Here is an 18,263-nt window from a genome sequence, read left to right on the forward strand (position 1 = left end):
CCTTCTCCAAAGGGTATTCTATTCCAGTCATTAGCACTCGAATGCCTATAGTCTACATCCAGGGGACAACTCTTTTCCTACACTTTAAAAGCAAAGCCTGATGCTACATTTTTAACCGGTTAGAAAAAAAAACCCTATTTAATATTAGAATAATATTTCAAGAGATGTGAAAATTGTATGAAATTTCAATTTCATTGCCCACGATAAAATTTTATTGCTACACAGCCTTGCCCATTTGCCAGTTTATTATCTGTTACTGGTTTAGTTCCTGAGTGGGCCCTTGAATTTTGTATGTAAAGTTAGCATGCAAAACTCCAGATGTTTATTTTTTAAAATTTCTTTTAAGGTAGAAAAGAGCCACAACTATTGAGACAATTCTAAAATTAAAATTGATTCGAGAACCAAGTTGCAATATTAAAATCAGTAGACCTAGAAAATCAATTTATGTGAAAATTCCTGTATCCTTTGGCAGGGTTGTTATGTTCTCATATAGAATTTATTAAGCTGTTTGTTTCTTCAGGAGGTGTCATCTGGCTATATATGTGGCCACATGGTCCAGAGACACCAGGATCTAGGGTCTAGGTCAAAGAGTCAACCTGGTGATGGTTATGGTACATGGATATGGCTTCTGTGGCTTCCAAAAGTATCAGGGAAGGTCATCCATCCCAACTCTAAAAAAAAAACCACAATAATAACAAAAACACCAACATTTTCAGCCTGGGCACTGGGTATGTGAAAATATTCACAGATAGGTGTCTCTGCAGAAATGGGTTGCTTGGTGTACATGTCCTGGGGGATTTAGTCAGGAATTGTGGAGCAGGGAGGGGTGTGAGTCAATAGGGTGGTGGCTGTGGGAGGTGAGCCAGGCTTCTGAAGCTTCCCCAAAACCAAATGTTTATGAATTTATGTTCATTTGCATAAAACTTTAAGGAAGCAGTTTTACATGCCCGATGTTTTAAGTCCAGCCCTCACAATGGTCCCTTGCTCACGCCCAGGTACACCATCCAGGGTCTGCTCTGGCCTCTCACTGTTCTGTCTCCCAAAGTCCACTACTGTCCTCGTTGGTTGCTGATGCTCTGTGTTCTGTATCCGGGGCTCTCTGGGGCCTGTTTCTCAAGGTGGTGGCCCTGCACATCTTTGCTCCTTTGACTTTTCTTTGTTCTCTGGCCATGTAGATGAGAACATCTGTTTTCCTGCTGTCTACCTGGCACAGATGAAGGGTCAAAAAGGGCTGGAATCTATCTGGGCATGTGCATAGGGTACAAGAGAGTTCTCTGATCTGTGTTCCTCATTTAAGTGTTCTTATTCTAGCCTTTTTGTCATTTATTGTCATTGTTATTATATAATGTTAGCAAGATTTAAAACAGAAATGATATTAACTAGGTTATCTGGCTTCTTCACTCCTGCCTTCATGACCACTATAACATGTTCTAAGGGCTTTTGTCACACTACAAGAACAGAGATGAGTGTGGTGACAGAAACTGTAAGACTTACAAATAATAATCATTATTTGGCACTTACTAACCTGTTTTCTCCTCCCAGTTCACCCTGTTCAGGCTGCATTTCCATCCCCCACTGTGACTACTCATGTTAAGCAAAACAATATTTTCTATGTTGTCAGATCCCACAACTTCCTGTTACTGGATCCTTTGATGACATCATACACATTCAATGCCACTACTCTTCAACACCTTTTCTTTGTGGCTCTCAAGGCTCTCTTTCTTCACTGCCTCGTTTGCCAACCCCCACTTTGCAGTGAAGCCAAAGGTTTAGAAAATTCCATTGAATTTTTTGGTGTGTTTATGTTTCTCCTGAGACAGCCTCATGTTGCCAGTTTCCTCTTGAAGCTGCTGATGTGGATTGGCCCATGCCTACTGTCTGACTGGTTCCCCACAAGCTCTGATGTCCCCTTGCAATCTGCAAGTAAGTGGCAGAACTTGCTAGTTACCTGTGGTTTGGTCACTACATTCTCATCTTCGTTTCTTCTCCTCAAAGTAAACCCGGGCAAAAGGAGAGTTGCAGAGCAGAAAGTCACAGCAACACTTGTTCCACTAGAAACAATTTTCTAGAACATGAATTAATCAATGTATAATTAGCAAGTGTGTGAATGGGAAAACCCTGCGGCTGGTGGACTCTTGCCCTTTCATATAGAATTATGCAGCCGAGCTGGAGGCTCACGAAAGAGCTGTGTTATTTTTCCAAGTCAAAAGGGAAATAAACCCTCATGGGAGAGAAGCCCAGACCAACAGCCAAGGCAGCAAGGCACTACATCAAGAGTCTAGAGTGCACTTTTACAGCTTTCTGGGTTGGGGGGCAGTTCAGGCACTGACACGGAGGTCTCCATGTGTCCTTGGACGCGAAACTGGAGGAGAAATGGGTAGAATTTGAAAATTTGGTTTGGTTTCCCATCCTTTGTAGGGATGGAGAAATGGCCAGGGTTTGAAAAAACCTGTCGGGTCCTTCTCATCCCCCTTCCCTTGGGACCCTGAAGGTCAGGCCCCAAACTGCCTCTGGCTGCTACTTAAGCTCCTTAACAGCCATAATCCAGAAATACACAAAAGAATCTCCGAACTGAGAAGCTCAATGCAGAGATTTCTCCAGACCCCAATTATCTAAAATTTTAGAATTCCAGGAGCACATGGCCATGAGAGTAATGTCTTATGCACAACATAACAAGCAATGCAAAAGAATGTATGGGGGAGATTGTCTGCCATAGAGTCAGGGGGAGAGGTGGGCTGGTGGGGGGAGGATACTGGAAGACCTTGGTGGTGGAAGATGTGCACTAGTAGAGGGTTGGGTGATTGATCATTGTATGACTGAAACTCAAACAGGAAAGCTTTGTAACTGTATCTCATGGTGATTAAAAAGTAATAATAAAATGAAATAATAAAATAAAATTAACATTCTGAATTTAAAAAATGTAATGTTGAGTTCATTTCAATTCAATCAGTTTAATCAATGGCTGAATAAAGCAGATTCTTACATTTAAAAAAAAAAACCTATTTTACTTCTAGCTCTGTGGGTCCACCTGGCTAATGCACCTCGACACTGTACTGACACTAGAAGCTGCACCCTATATAAAAGCACCAACCTTTGAGAAATGACAAGGGGTAACAAAAAATAATAACAGCAGTAACTCTGACAAGTGAGGAGATGCTATTGTATAATATGGACCATGAGCTGCTTTGCATGTGTCTTTTATGCAAGGTGAACTAGAAGAGTAGAAGAATTATAGACTCCAGCAGAAAAGAAAAATAAAGAACATGCACTGTCTAGGGCACAGACAGGGCACCCTTTGTGGCTTTGTTCTCATACAGCTATCAAGAAAGTGAGGTATGAGTGTTTGTAGTGGAGGGGTCTCTCCCCAGTGCAGGTTGAATCTTTCTTGGGAAAACAGCTCTTCCTGGTTCATAGTCTGGGGCCTAGATAGAGCACTTTCACTGGTGGTGTATATTTCATTTTTTAAAAAATTGGTTTAAAAAATTATTTCATTTTTTTAAAGTTAAACTTAAATTTCATTTAAATTTTGTCTTGATGCCACACCCAGTGGTGTTCAGGGCTTTTGCCTGGCTCTGCACTCAGAGGTTATTCCTGGCAGGCCTTGGGGGACTTTATGAATCAAACTCAGGTTGACTACATGCAAGTTAAGTGCTTTACCCACTGTACTATCACTCTAGTCCCTGATGCTGCATATTTTAATATCTACCAGGGGGTACTCTAACCCTGTCCAATTGTTTGTTTGGGTTTTTTAAGCTATCAATTTGACTTCAATTATTGTAATCAATAATGCATGGGTTTCATGTTTACATATATCTTTTGTTTTCCTTTTATGGGCCAGGCCCAAAAAAGTTTTTTGGGTGATGCTCAGGGGTTACTCCTGGATTTGCTTTCAGAGATGACCCCTGGTGGGGTCTGGGGTAACATTTAGGTGCTGGGATCAAATTCACGTACGTCTTGTGCAAGGCAAGCTTCTTACCCTCTGTACTATCTCTCTGGCCCACAAATTTATGTACATCTTGAGTGATTTGCCCTAACTCCATATTCTGCACATGCCTTGTTATTTTATTTTATTTTATCTTATCTTATTTTATTTATTTATTCATTTTGCTTTTTGGGTCACACCCGGTGATGTACAGGGGTCACTCCTGGCTCTGCACTCAGGAATTACCCCTGGTGGTGCTCAGGGGACCATATGGGATACTGGGAATTGAACCCAGGTTGGCCGAGTGCAAGGCAAATGCCCTACCCGCTGTGCTATCGCTCCAGCCCCATGCCTTGTTATTTTAAAATCTTATTTGATACAATTTGGAATTTGGAGGAACGCACATATTGTGCTTTATCACAGTAATGCCTGTATACTGCAGACAATGCAGATTTTGCTAATGATATAAAACCAGAGTTTGTGTCTTAGGGGTCTCAGTGAAACTATGTAGGATCTGCTAGGAGATTCCCCAGCACAAGTTTGTATATAAGTCAGATCAGACTTCTTAAACCTTTTTTTTTTTTTTTATCATGACTCCTTTTAAAAAAATTTGTCTTGTCTTTGTTTTTTGAGTCATGCACAGTCGTGCTTAGGGCCTACTTCTGGCTCTGTTCTCAGGGATAATTCCTGGCAGGGATCAGTTGACTGTCGGGGGTACCCAAACCTGGGTCAACTGCATGCAATGTAAGCACCTTCCCCATTGTACTATTTCTTCACTCTCTCATCACTTCTTATTTTTTTTCCAAAGAAATTTGCCCAAGAAATTTTAACATGTATATAAAGAAGTTGTACAAATTAAACCTTTACTGATACTGAGTCAAAAATGTATCTCAAAACAATATTTGGGGGTAATTATTACATTTAGTTATGTAATCTCACATGGGCCTGTGACCCATAGTTTAACAAACTAGTAATTAGATTGTAAGAAACTAAAGCTTGCTGAGGGGTGTGCACACTTGAGGGCTCTCTGGGCGGCTCTGTGTTCGGCGTTCGGTGCCCTGGAACCGCTGTGTGTGCTGTCGGTCAAGGGCAGGCGATGGAAGGAAGAAGGCCAAACTGGTTGCTCGATCAGTTTATTTCATTCTCTCTCTCCGCTTCTCTCCTGGCTCTGGATCTCTCTCTGGATCTCTGGATCTGGCCCCCCAACCCACTCTTACAGCCTAATTAAATCTCCCCAGCATGAAGGGGTTGGGGTCTACACCTAGGTGTGGTCACAATCAATAGGGTAAAGGTTCCTTTACCTTAGGGGATGCTTCTCCTAGGACTTAATTCTTTTTCAGCAGGAGGATCCACCCAAGGTCGGAGTCCCATGAGTGTTTCTCTTCTCCTCAGCCAGCAAACATATAAGAATTCATAATATTAATTTTATGTATGGACACAATAAGAGATGTATTAAAGCTTATAGAATTGCTCTCCTGGGGCCATCTCAATCTCAGACTACAGTACTCAGGCCAGATCAGTCTTTCCTATCTCTAGCAGGGTCCTAGTCTCATCATTACTTTTGGATCATGACAGCATTTTTCTATGATCAAGCTCTTAACTTATAGTTAAGAATTAGGCACTTTGGCCAGGCCCATCTCTATGCCAGGGTAGCACATAACTCACCGCTTGCCCTGGATCCGTCCCGTCCCTCATCGGGACCCTGCTTTTGGGGTGCTAGGAACTGAGGGCAACTGAGGCTTAAGTGGAGAAAGCAGATGCCTGGGAGGGAATAATATTCAAGGCCAATTAAATCCCAAGTTACAAAAACATAATATTGTCCTCTTGTGTCTATACAAAAAAGACATTGCTTTAAAGCAAATTATTCAAAAGGCATAAAGAGGGGAGGAGAAAGGCAATATTAATTTATAATTTTAGTATCCTAGGAAGATCTGACTTTACAGATTAGTAGAGTCAGATTAAGGGAAAGCCTCGGATTAACTGTTTTGGAAAAGAGAGCATAGAGAAGTGATTATAGCTAAACAAAGGGATGGGAGAGATTCGGAAACACCTTGATGGGTGAGACTGGGGTAAGCCTAAACTACGGGAAAAACCAGGACAAGCTACTCAAGGCAAGGGGGGAGAGGACAAAGTAATGTCATCCTACATTAGATGACATACTTACTTCATTCACCTGCCTCTCAAAATGGTTAGGGAGTGCAAGAACTCCGAGCCTGACTCCCTTGCTTGATAATCAGAGTGATTTTACTGATAGAGCTGAGGAGAACTGAGAGTCTGACAATGCAGTCCCAGGGTGAGAATCTGGCTTCCAACACTAGGCACCCCTTGCATCCATCAGTACCTTCTGCTTGCCTGGGGGCTTGTTCCTAGTTGTGTCCTCGAGCCAGTGGCCTCAAAAATGGTTTTTCATTTGGTCTCTTTTTCTGGGAGCACTGAGCCTTCCTGCTTTCCTGCATGGTTTGATTACTTCATTTAAGAGTATTTCCTAGAGTTGGTAGCTCTCTCCTTTCCTCCTGCCAATCTTGCCAATCTGTCTATGGGTACAGTGCAGGGTAAATCTCCCTTGGCAGCTGTCACAGAGGCACCAAGTGTGGTGAACAGATCAAATACAGTGGATGAGTGCCTTAGACTCAGGCATGGGGTCCCTTTGTAAATGTTCTCTGTCATTATGCAGGGAATGCAAGATTTTCTGAGAAACTGTGGTCTTGAAATTGACTAGCTCCTGAGTGTAAGTTTTATGTGTCAAATTCCCATCCAAAATTCCGATGTCTATGTTAGCAAGGTTTCTTTGTTGCACAGTTTCAAGTATGGTCCCTGCTTTAAGGTCCATGCTTCTCTCTTTGCTTCCTGTGTAGGGTGCCACTTGTCTTGTTTCTGAGCTGTCACTTGTCCTGTCAGTTATTGTTCTGAGATGCCCTGTGACTTGTCTTTTGCTCTCCTCACCTGAGATACGCAGCTCTGAAGTTGCTGGGTGTCTGTGACTGCCTCCCAAGTTGCTTTGTCCTGCTGCTCTTCTTGTTGTTGTGTTTTGGGGGCCACACCTGGTGGTACTCAGGATTGACTCCTGGCTCTGTGCTCAGGGGACCATATGTGATGTGAGTGATGGAATCGGATTGACCACATGCAAGGCAACAGCCCTGCCAGCCGTACTATATCTCCAACCCTACCTTGCTTTGTCTCTGCTTTTCCGTGTTCCCAGGTCACATGGGTGAAAACTGCTGCATTTCTTGTTATTTTCCTTGGCACAAATGGGTGGTTAAAGAGGAAATTTGACCCATGTACCCTTTCCATCATTACTATCCCCGCGCTTTAGCCATGTCTATGACCTATTTCACTGGCTACCGCTCATGTAGGTGAGATTTTCAAGTAACCCAAATGGATTTGTTTAATTACTTGGCATCTCTTCCTTCCCCACTCCCCCTCCATTGTCATAAAAGCATGCTACTCTGAAAACAAGCTTATCAGGTATGTGGCAATAAAGAGGCACAATAAGGGAGGGTGAATAAGCAGTGAAATTTGATAAAGAGAGTCAAGGCGACAGTGGTCTTATCTCACAGCACAGAGACGTATCTCCAGTTATGATGTTAAGTGAGTGACTCAACTATGATGTTTATTTTTGATAAATTTTTAAGAATCATGTAAAGTGTTTAATACATTTAAACGCATGTGTTGAGTTTACCCCAAAGAGCAATTTTATTAATTGCTGGGGTTACTCTAAGCTAGAATCATAATCCTTTTCTTAGATTACAGAACATGTTTTCACCCCAAACCCCTTCTTTATAGTCTCTCATACTAAATCGTGTTTAAAAAACAATAAGCCTGAAGTATCTCCAAGGATGCTGATGACACGTTTCCTTCTTCGGGTATCATGGGATTTCTAAGAGAGATCCATTTATGATAATTTATCCTTCACTGTTTCCCAAAGCTTTCACTTTAATCTTTTGCAACTAGCCACATATTAGTTAGAAATTCTTTATATTGGAGGGAGATGATTACTCCAAAGGGAATTCCTGGAGTAGAGAAATGACAATTGGAAAATAAAAAGAAAAGAAATGACAACCGGACTGATATTGTGACATCAAACTAAGAAGCAAGGGCTTTGCCTTAATCAGAGAGAAGCACAGTCTTCATGCAGTGTTAGTTTCAGCTGTGCTCTCAGTTTGGGTATATTGAGGGCAATCTGTATTCTCAGATTTCTACCTTTCCCTTTTTTCTAATAACTACCTGAGTACACTCCCAGTAACTTTCATATGTCCCTGAAGTTTGCCACTGGCTCCCCCTTACCTCAAGCAATAGTGTTAAGTGTTTTTAGGAGGGGTATTGGACCACACTCAGCAATGCTAAGGAGTGACCTATACAGGGGCTCAGTGACTGTATATGGTGCGTGGGATTCAAATCTGGATTGGCCACATACATGGCAAGTACCATAACTCCTGAATAATCTCTCCTGCCTTTTTAAAAGCTGCTTGAAATAAGAAAAAAACTGTTTTCCATTTTCATTTCATTTCTCTTTTTTTCTTTTTTCTTTCCTTCTTTTTTTTGGGACCACGCCCCGTTGTTCTCAGGGCTTACTCTTGGCTTGCCAGGTATTTGTCATTCCAAGACCTGTTACCCTACCTCCAGATAACCCCATTCAAATAATAAAGAATTGTGAAACTCCTCATGAGAACCATCACTCAAGAATGTGCAAACCCTGCCCTGCCTATGTGCAAGCACCAGCACAAAAACATGACACCCTTAACTTTACCATGGCTAATTGTTAGTACTACAACTATGCATGTGTGGGCTGGAGCGATAGCACAGCAGTAGGGCATTTGCCTTACACGAGGCCAACCTGGGTTCAATTCCTCTGCCCATCTCAGAGAGGCTGGCAAGCTACCGAGAGTATCTTGTCCACCTGGCAGAGCCTGGCAAGCTACCCATGGTGTATTTGATATGCCAAAAACAGTAACAACAATTCTCACAATGGAGACATTACTGGTCCCCGGTCGAGCAAATCCATGAGCAATGGGATGACAGTGACAGTGACAAGTATGTGTGACCTCAGTCATAACAACAAAAATAAGAGTAGTAAAAATAAAAGAAATTCTTCTCACCAGTGTCCTTAGACTAAACATCTCTTCTTGGGTCTACAGCTTTCTTATGCATGCTGCAGAATTTGAACCTCCCTGTTTTAATGATTATCCCTCAACTATATCACAAACACAAATAAACATCTATTGTTTCTGTGTCTCTGGAAAATCTTTAGGAGTGAGGCATGTCTGACCCATATGATGTATAAGGCTCACAAAATCTTATGACCTGGTCTTGGTACACTTGCTTTTATTATTTGGCAGGGGATGATGTTATCCATATTTCAAAGGCCTTGGCAGATACAAAGTTTCTCACCCCTTCTTAGATAATTTGGAAGGATTAACATCATAAATGTCCCCCTCGGGTGGCAGGGTCCTCTCATGTAGTTATGAACTCAACGGAGAGCAGGCCCTGTGCATAAGGAGATAGTTCCATAGCTTAAGGTTCTTTAAGAGCATCATTTACTACCCCATGTTATGGATCTTCTCTCACCAATAGGAGAGTCAAGGCATAGCTATCCACAGAGTTTTCTTCAGTTCTTGAACTTCGATAGAGCCATCCCAGAAATGTTATTCGCTATTGGTACCTAGTACTTCTGAGCTAACACTTGATAGTTTGGGCTCTAATCTGGGCTCTGCCATTTTACTGTGACTCTGGCCAAACTTACCTACCTACTGTTATGGTTTCCTCATCTGTAAACTTTGTTAAATAACAAGATCTAACCCAGATTATTCTATGAAGATAAATGAAAACAATACTTAAAAGTTGTCAATACCATTGACACAAGATATTGACACATAACTCAAAGGCTAGTGATTGCCATGACAATCAGTAATCTTGTCAGGAACTGGCTTTTTCCAGATATGTCAGGCAATTTACTCAAAGCTTTTTGATTTACCCACATCATAATATCATTAATATAATTTTCTATTTGGATTTGACTATCCAATAATCCATACATCTTTACATTCAGTACTCTAGTTGCTGAGCATATAGGAACATGTAATTCCTGCTCTTAAGAGGATTAGAATATTTATAAACCACTGAGAACCAAACTTTACAAACCCCCTAGTTTCTAAAATGTTTAGTTCTTAGTTTCTAAGACTCCAAGGACCCCTTATTTTCATAAAGATACAGTCTACCTTGATTACTTCCTTTTCTTTAACACTCATATCTAATCCTCCAGCAAAAACTTACTGGACTTATCTCTTATATTTTTGTTTTGAATCTATTTTCTTCTTTGTGTCCTTCTTGGTAACCTTTGTGAAGTTTGAACTATGATAAAAACCTGTTCTTCCCTGCTTGATGGAAAAGGGAAAACCAAGAACAAAAATCCTTTAGTGAGTAGCTGTGTGGATATTTTGTTTATACAGATGTGGTGCTGTTCATGAAAAGCTTTACTTTGACCTGATAAAAAATTGAAACTAAATAGAAGCTTTGATTATCCAATTAATGAAGCTGAAGGAAAACCTCATTAGGCTAAGTTTAAATATGTTTTCCTTCCTGTCCAAAGTGTAGATTTCCTTTTTTGAGATGTTCCTTTATCTCCTAAAAGAGAAGTTTTACCTCTCAATTCTTTTGATCTAGTTTTCCTCTAAGCACTTGCATTGTAGCTCTTGATCTCTTTTCTTGAAAAAAGTAGGTAGAATCATGAAACAATAAAATGGTATTGGTTACTAAAAAGTATGTTTGCTTTTCTTTTGGGGTTGAGGGGTTCCCAAAGAGTGCACAGGAGAGGCAGAATGCCCTAACTCTGTGCCAGACTGTCTTCACTGAGGCACTTTGGAGGGGGGCGGTTGACTCCCCCCCTCCCCAAGCAGAGCCTTGGCACCAAAAACCTCCAGAACTCAACCACTGCTATGCTCAATGCCACTCTCCACATGTTTGGACGAACCTCATCCAAGAGGGGACCGACAGAAAAACCAAGGTATGTGGGAACCTGTGACTGAGATTGCCAAGCCTGCTTGGATAGGGGACTGGACCTCCTCATGCCAGATCTCCAGATTTCCAGTAGCTTGGCAGTCACACCCACAAACTGCCCCTGGTGCCATGTAATTTCATCAATGGCCAAGACCCAGAGACTATAAACTAAAGCTCCAGGAAGAGAGCGCCGCAGAATTTCCTGGAAAGTGTGGCTGCATTTGTGGCCGCATGACCTCTTACACTCTATTCTACTTACTTACCAAAAATAGCTTACCAAAAGTAGCACACATTTGTTTGGTTTTAACATACTTGCTTGTATTCTCTTATCAATGGGCTTGAATGGCTCCAAAATGAAATACAACAACCTGCACACACTTCCCTCTTAATGTGGTGAAGAGGTGCTCAGTGGTGGGATGGAGTTTGAATATTATCTGTAATGAATTATTGTGAACTACTTTTATGAAAATAAAATATATAAAATTGAAAAAGAAAGATTCTCAGCAGTCCTGGGGGCCTCTCATGGGTCCCACCTGGTGATTCTTGGACAACCAGGCCTGTGGTTCAATATGAGAGTTCAAGGAAATGGTGCCCAGGACTATTAGTCACTGCAGTGATGCTCTGGAGCATCCAAACCTGCAACTGATGATGCTCAGCAACCACGTGGTACCAGGGATTGTACATGGGTCAGCTAACTAGAAGATGAGCTCCTTAATCCTTGTGCTGCCTCTTGAGTCTTCTATGATTGCTTTTTTTATGCTGCATATTTTATCATGAATACACTTTTTTAATGTTTTTTATTTTTTATTTATTTTTATATTTTTAATAGTGAATCACCAGGGGTACAGTTACATACTTAAAAACTTTCGTGTTTCAGTTCAGTCATACAATGATTGAATACCCATCCCTCCACCAGTGCTCATTCTCCACCACCAATGATTCCAGTATTCCTCCCACCATCCCCACTCCATCCCCACCCCCCTCAACACACACACACTGCCTCCATGACAGGGCATTCCCTTTTGTTTTCTCTCTCCTTTTGGGTGTTGTGGTTTGCAATAGAGGCATTGAGTGGCCATTGTGATCGATCTATAGTCTACATTTGGCATGCATCTCCCAACCCGAGTAGGTCCTCCAAACATCCTTTACTTGGTGTTCCCTTCTCTATCTGAGCTATCTCTTCTTCCAACATGTGAGGCCGGCTTTCAAGCCATGGGGCAAACCTCCTCATCCTTATTTCTACTATACTTGGGTGTTTGTCTCCTATTCTGTTACTTTATATCCATGGATACACTTTTCTTATACATTTTGCTTTCTTTTTCTTCTCCCAAATATCTGTTATCTTCAAATTTTTTGAGTGGGGGGGAAAAAGTAGTTCTTTCTTTGTTTCTTTTAGTATTCATTAGCTTTAGATCAAAGAACTATATTTTTTTTGGCTTTTTGGTTTACATCCAGCGATGCACAGGTGTTACTCCTGGCTTTGCACTCAGGAATTACTCCTGGAGGTGCTCAGGGGACCATATGGGATGCTGGGAATCGAACTCAGGTTGGCCGCGTGCAAGGCACATGCCCTACTCTCTGTACTCTCGATCCAGCCCCAAAGAACTAATTTTAATGTTCCTGATTCAAAACCAAAATGTCTTATTTTTTCCCCCAAACACCCTAGTCTATGACTGCTGCCACCTCAATAGTGTCCCTGCGTTATTGGATAATCCACCATCATCCAATTTTCACCCTATGAGATGGTTGGTTGATATAAAAATAGTTGAATAATAATTTAAAACCTCAAAAACTTAAATGCTGTAAACTCTACTAAGTCTTTCACCAATTCTTATGAATTTGGGTCTTCCCAGTCCATCTAACTGAGACTCCAAACTCCGGGCATACTGATCTCTCAGGACTGTCTTAAAGTCATATGTTCTTTAAAACTTTGAACCTGTTTATAAAATATTTGTCTACTTTTCATCATTTCTCTTCTATGTCACCTCTTAAGAGAACCTTTTTTTTTGATGATCTGCACAAAGTGAGTCCCCCTGGAATTCACTACCCTCACCTCATCTTTTTTGTTTCCCTATGGAATTCACCTTAATTTGATGTCAGCTAGTTGCTTTATTTGATTTCATGGGAATTTTTGTTTTAGGATAATGACCTTACTTTTTCTGGACTGCCACCATATCCTGACACCCAGAGCAGTTTTTGAGTCACAGTGGTTGTTCGATAAATATTTGTTGAATAATTTGTTACCTAGGCATGTTTCCTAATTATGTTCTTGTCAGAAACATACGTGTGTTTCTCAATGAGAGAGTTTGACCCTCATTATAGTCCCATCTGAATATATCAGAACAAATGATGCCTGCAATTTCTCAGGTGCTCATATTTTCAAAGAGTGGGTGGAATAAATCATAAGCCAGGACTGTCATCATGTATTAGGCTGTATATTGATAACTCAGTTCGCTGACATTATTTCTTGGACATCATGGAGAATGTGGCATGATGCCAGGGCTCTGCAGGGCTGCTGTTGACTAAGTCCATAAATGTGTAGGCATCTAAAACTCAGGCAAAGGTTTATATTTCCTACCCCTCCCTGTTTATCAGTTACTTTAAAAAGTCTTCCTCAAATAGTGCAGTGGCTCTCCCCAGTGTAACAAGAATTAAAATTTGATACAATAGATGCCTTCTTGAGGAGGGTAAGCTGAGCTATTAATTCATGAGAAGGAAAAGAGGAGGTTAAATGTGGGGCTGTCAATCTGAATAATGCCCTTGTAAAATAGATGATACTATCTTCCATTTGCAAAACCTTGCTGGCATCTAATTTACATGAGTTGTGAGATAACACTCAGCTCTGTCTCATTTGCAAATCAGGAAACAAGGGACAGACACTAAGGCTTCTGACAGTAGATCCACAGAGTGTAGGAAGTTTAACCCTTCTCATTTAGAGTCAGATGATGTACTAGTCACCTTCTGGGTGAAAAAGGTGAAGCTGTGAAATTGTAGGGATATCTACTTTAGAAAATGCTGGTATAGTCTCTATTTTTTTAATAGTTAATATGTTTTCCTGTATGTAAATAAATGTAAATATGTTTTATGTAAATAAGAATATTGCATTTAATGTTTTGAATTTATTTGCATAGGTTAAACTCGGCTGGAATGACAGAACAGCCGGTAGGGCGTTTGCCTTGCATGTGGCCGACCTGGGTTTAATTCCTCCATCCCTGTTGGAGAGCCCGGCAAGCTACCAAGAGTATCCCATCTGCAAGGCAGAGCCTGGCAAGCTACCCATGGCATATTGGACATGCCAAAAACAGTCACAAGTCTCACAATGTGCCCGTTCAAGCAAATTGATTAACAACAGGACGACAGTGCTACAGTGCTACAGTGCCCCCAAATTGAGGAAGACCACCTCTTAAAAAATAAATAAAATTCTCATCAAACAAAAGAAGTATCAACAGGTTTGATGATATATTTTTAGAATAATTATAACAGGTTTTTGTTCTACAAAAACTTGTCTACTCTATTCCTCATCTGGTAGTTAGGTCAGTAATAGTGCTTATTCATTGCCTTTAGTAATGAGGCTGAGAAAGAAAGTCAATACAATTTTATTTTATGCAGAGCAGTAATAGAATTAAAAGAGTGTGAGATAAGTCAGAACCAAGAATAAGTAAGGCCAGGAGATCAGATAGGGACTCCCAAAGTTGAGAAGTTGAAACAAGTTTAAGAAAACATGAATTTATATATTAACAGGTTCCTGACAAAGCAAGGGTTAGTGTGGTATTCTCATCTGATGTAGGCAGGAAAATATACAGGGAAGGGCCCATGGCAATGGAATTCCTGGCAAGTAATAAAACCACTATTCCTAAAGCTGTCCAGACCCACCTGTGAATACAAGAACCAAGGGACTCACCTTGTGGATACAGACTTGATAAGGCCTTCATCTCCAGCCAACCCTGAGGAACTGGATCCCTCCCTACAGAAAGGACCTGAAGGAAACTCTCTGCCAATTCCTTCCTTTAATCTGATTAACCCTCTCAGTTCAGCCCTTAATCTGATTAACCCCCATGGCTCAGACTGCAGAAGAACATTCTAGGCCAAGGCAACTTGAAGAATTTATTTATACAAAATCTGGTCTTAACAACCATTCAGGGCTCTCTCAGTCTTTGGAGAAGCCTAGATTCTCTCCTGAACATGTTACTCTCTATCCCTCAATTTCTCTTCCTCTGTCCCCTTCCTAAAATCCTCCAAATAAAATGTTTTTAAGTCACTGCTCATCTCCTCCTGAAAATCTTTTCTATGATATAGGACACAAACCTGAAAACTCTGGGTAAGGCTTAGGACTGGCCTTCTTTCCCTGCAAAGAGCAATTTCTTGCTCCGGTGTGAGTCTGCATGTGCTGGCCAGCGCCACCAAGGGGCTCATCACAGACTTTATCAGTCCTAGCCTCTCCAGCCAGTCCTGGGGTGGCAGAGGCAGATCAGCATAAAGTGACTGTCTCTCTCCTCTCTGCCTCACATAAGCCGCCCACGGGGGACTACCTACTTCACATCTTGATGACCTTCTTGGGCTAATTTGGTTGGTAGGGGGGAATCAACATGGACAACTATGTACGAACCTTCTGTGTACTGCTTCCAAAGTAAGAATCTCAGAAAGATCACAAGATGTCAGAGAAGAAATGGAGGGAAGCTAAATTTGGGAAGGAAGTTTCATAGAGAACTCACAATTTCTATCCAGTCTATCACCAGCGAGCACTGGGAGCAGCAGTGGTGGTTGAGGCCATCATCTGAACATCACAGAAACAACTGAATGCAAAAGAACTATGTTGAGGAACAGGAAAAAAATTGGAAATAAGTCAGATAAGCACAGGCTGCTCAGGCAGACATCAGAAAGAAGATGGGGGAAGGGTATGCCCACAGTGTTAGGGGACTTAATGGTTTGTACATAGAGCAAGATTGATTCCTCTATCTAATCCAAACATAAGGCAACAAGATTCACCCTTCCCCATTCATCATCATCATCATCATCATCATCATCATCATCATCATCATCATCATCATCATCATCCCGTTGATTGTTGAATTTCTCAAGCAGTCTCAGTAATGTCGCCATCCATCCTAGCCTTGAGATTTTAGAAGCCCCTCTGTACTCGTTCTTACCAATGATGCTTCATTGGAGGCTCTTTCAGGGTCAGTGGAATGAGACCCAGCTTGTTACTGGTTTTGGCATATGAATACACCAGGAGGATCTTGCCAGGTAGGATGTGGGCAGGAAACTCCCAGTAGTTTGCCAGGTTCTCCTAGAGGGAGAAGTGGGCTATAAGATATCTGCGCCGGGGGCAGTCCTTGGGTGTGACCGTTTAGCTACTGGGAAATGGGAAATCTGGGCGGAGGAGGCCCAGTCCCCATCCGAGCAGCCTTGGAGGTCTCAGCCCTGTGTCCCACACACCTGGGTTCCTCTGCCAGTTCCTTCATGCGTGAGGCTCATCTGAACGCATGGAGAGGAGCCTTGAGTGTGGCCTAGACCAAAGACCTAGGCTCCGGGGGTCTTTGGTCTCCGGGAGCTCTGCTCGGGGTGGGGAGGAAAGCTGGAACACATCCCATCTGAGGAGGCCCGGGGAAGACAGCCAGACGCTTGGGCAAGAGACTCTCTGCCTATTCAACCATGCTAATAACATGTAATTTCTCTGAAACTTGGCACAACTTGGTAATGGAGAAGCAATAACCAGGGCTACATTTTCATCACCTCCTCTCAGGGAGCCATTCTTTACCTAGCCTGGAATTCTTCATCTAAATGGTTTTCCAGGCTCTAAAAAGGATCTTTTGTGACAAAGGTATTCATGCATGCCTTCAGTTCTCAATGTTTTCTCAAACATACCTTACCGGGGCATGCCTATCTTTCTGCCTGTAACATTTCTATATTGTCAACTTCTGTTTTATTCCCAGCCTTTGTTTTCCCTGCTTTTCCATGAGTTCTTATGCCAAAATTCTCCTGAAGATTCAGGCATTCTAAAGTTTCTAAAAACCCCATCAGGGCCAATCCTAACTAAACCTTTAACTTTTGAGTTCCTGTGTATAGTTTCTGGAACTTTTTATTACTGTTGCCATCCCTTTCTGATTGTAGAAGTAAGTCATTACCTTGGAGCCTATTGTGTAAATAAAAATTTTCTGCAGCAGAAAAACTACATTATTATGTCTCTTGGATGACTTCATCATGATCAACATTTAATTTCTTTTAAATAAATTAGGACAAAAATGAGCTAAGTATATATATATATCTTTTAAATATATCTTTTAAAAGATATATTCAAAAGATATGTATATCTTTTAAATATATATTTAAAAGATATATTTATACTGTGGAGTGATAGAACAGCAGGTAGAGCATTTGCCTTGCATGTGACCAACTGGGGTTCGATTCTTCTGCCCCTCTTGGATAGCCCCACAAGCTACCGAGAGTATCTTGCCCCCATGGCAGAGCCTGGCAAGCTCCCCATAGCTTATTTGATATGCCAAAAACAGCAACAAGTCTCACAATGGAGACGTTTCTGGTGCCCACTCGAGAAAATAGATGAGCAACGGGATGATGGTGATGGTGACAGTGATAGTTGGTATCAGCCAAATAGAATAAGTCATGCTAAATAAAGTTTGAGAGAAGATCACGTAGGGATCAAGCCAAGTATATAAGAGAAAAAGACAAACTCTTTATGTTCTTCTACCTTGTAATGTTGGGGAGATCTCTAAAATAGCCAATCCAGAGCTAACAACTACTTCAAATTTCCCCAAAGATAATTCCATATCTAGCCATCCTCTCACTACTTAATATGCTATATATTTCAGCTGCAGAAAAACATTTCCACTAATTCCTGTGCTAATTAGCAAAACTTCAAGTGTTGATTGAGATACAAATAATAGAAGTGCTTGTGGTAATTGCCTTTGTGAACTATGGCTTTTCTTGGCATAAAACCCACTGGCCACCCTTATTCAGATAGACTTTTTTAGTTCCTTTATTTTCTTTTGCATTCAGACAGGTAGTGTATGAGGAGTGGTGCCAGTGTATTAACTAGTACTGGCGGCAGATTCTTCAGGTGTTTGGGTCTGACCTTGTCTGGACTGGATGCTGTACGCTTCTTTACTGATGAAATGGTGTATCGGATTTTGGAAGAGAGGACGCTGGTAATGATATATCCATTCTGCGAAATTTGGTATGTGGGCAGGTGGATGTGGCTATCGAAGAGATCTTGAATAGAAGTCATGGATAACCTTTTCCATTGCCCTTCTGAAGATGTGATAGATCCATCAGGATGTCAGAGGGCAGTCATCCTGGTCTTATAGTTGACAAAGGACAGGCAGGCATTTCG

Source organism: Sorex araneus, chromosome 3 (genome assembly GCF_027595985.1).
Source record: "Sorex araneus isolate mSorAra2 chromosome 3, mSorAra2.pri, whole genome shotgun sequence".
Taxonomy (NCBI): domain Eukaryota; kingdom Metazoa; phylum Chordata; class Mammalia; order Eulipotyphla; family Soricidae; genus Sorex; species Sorex araneus.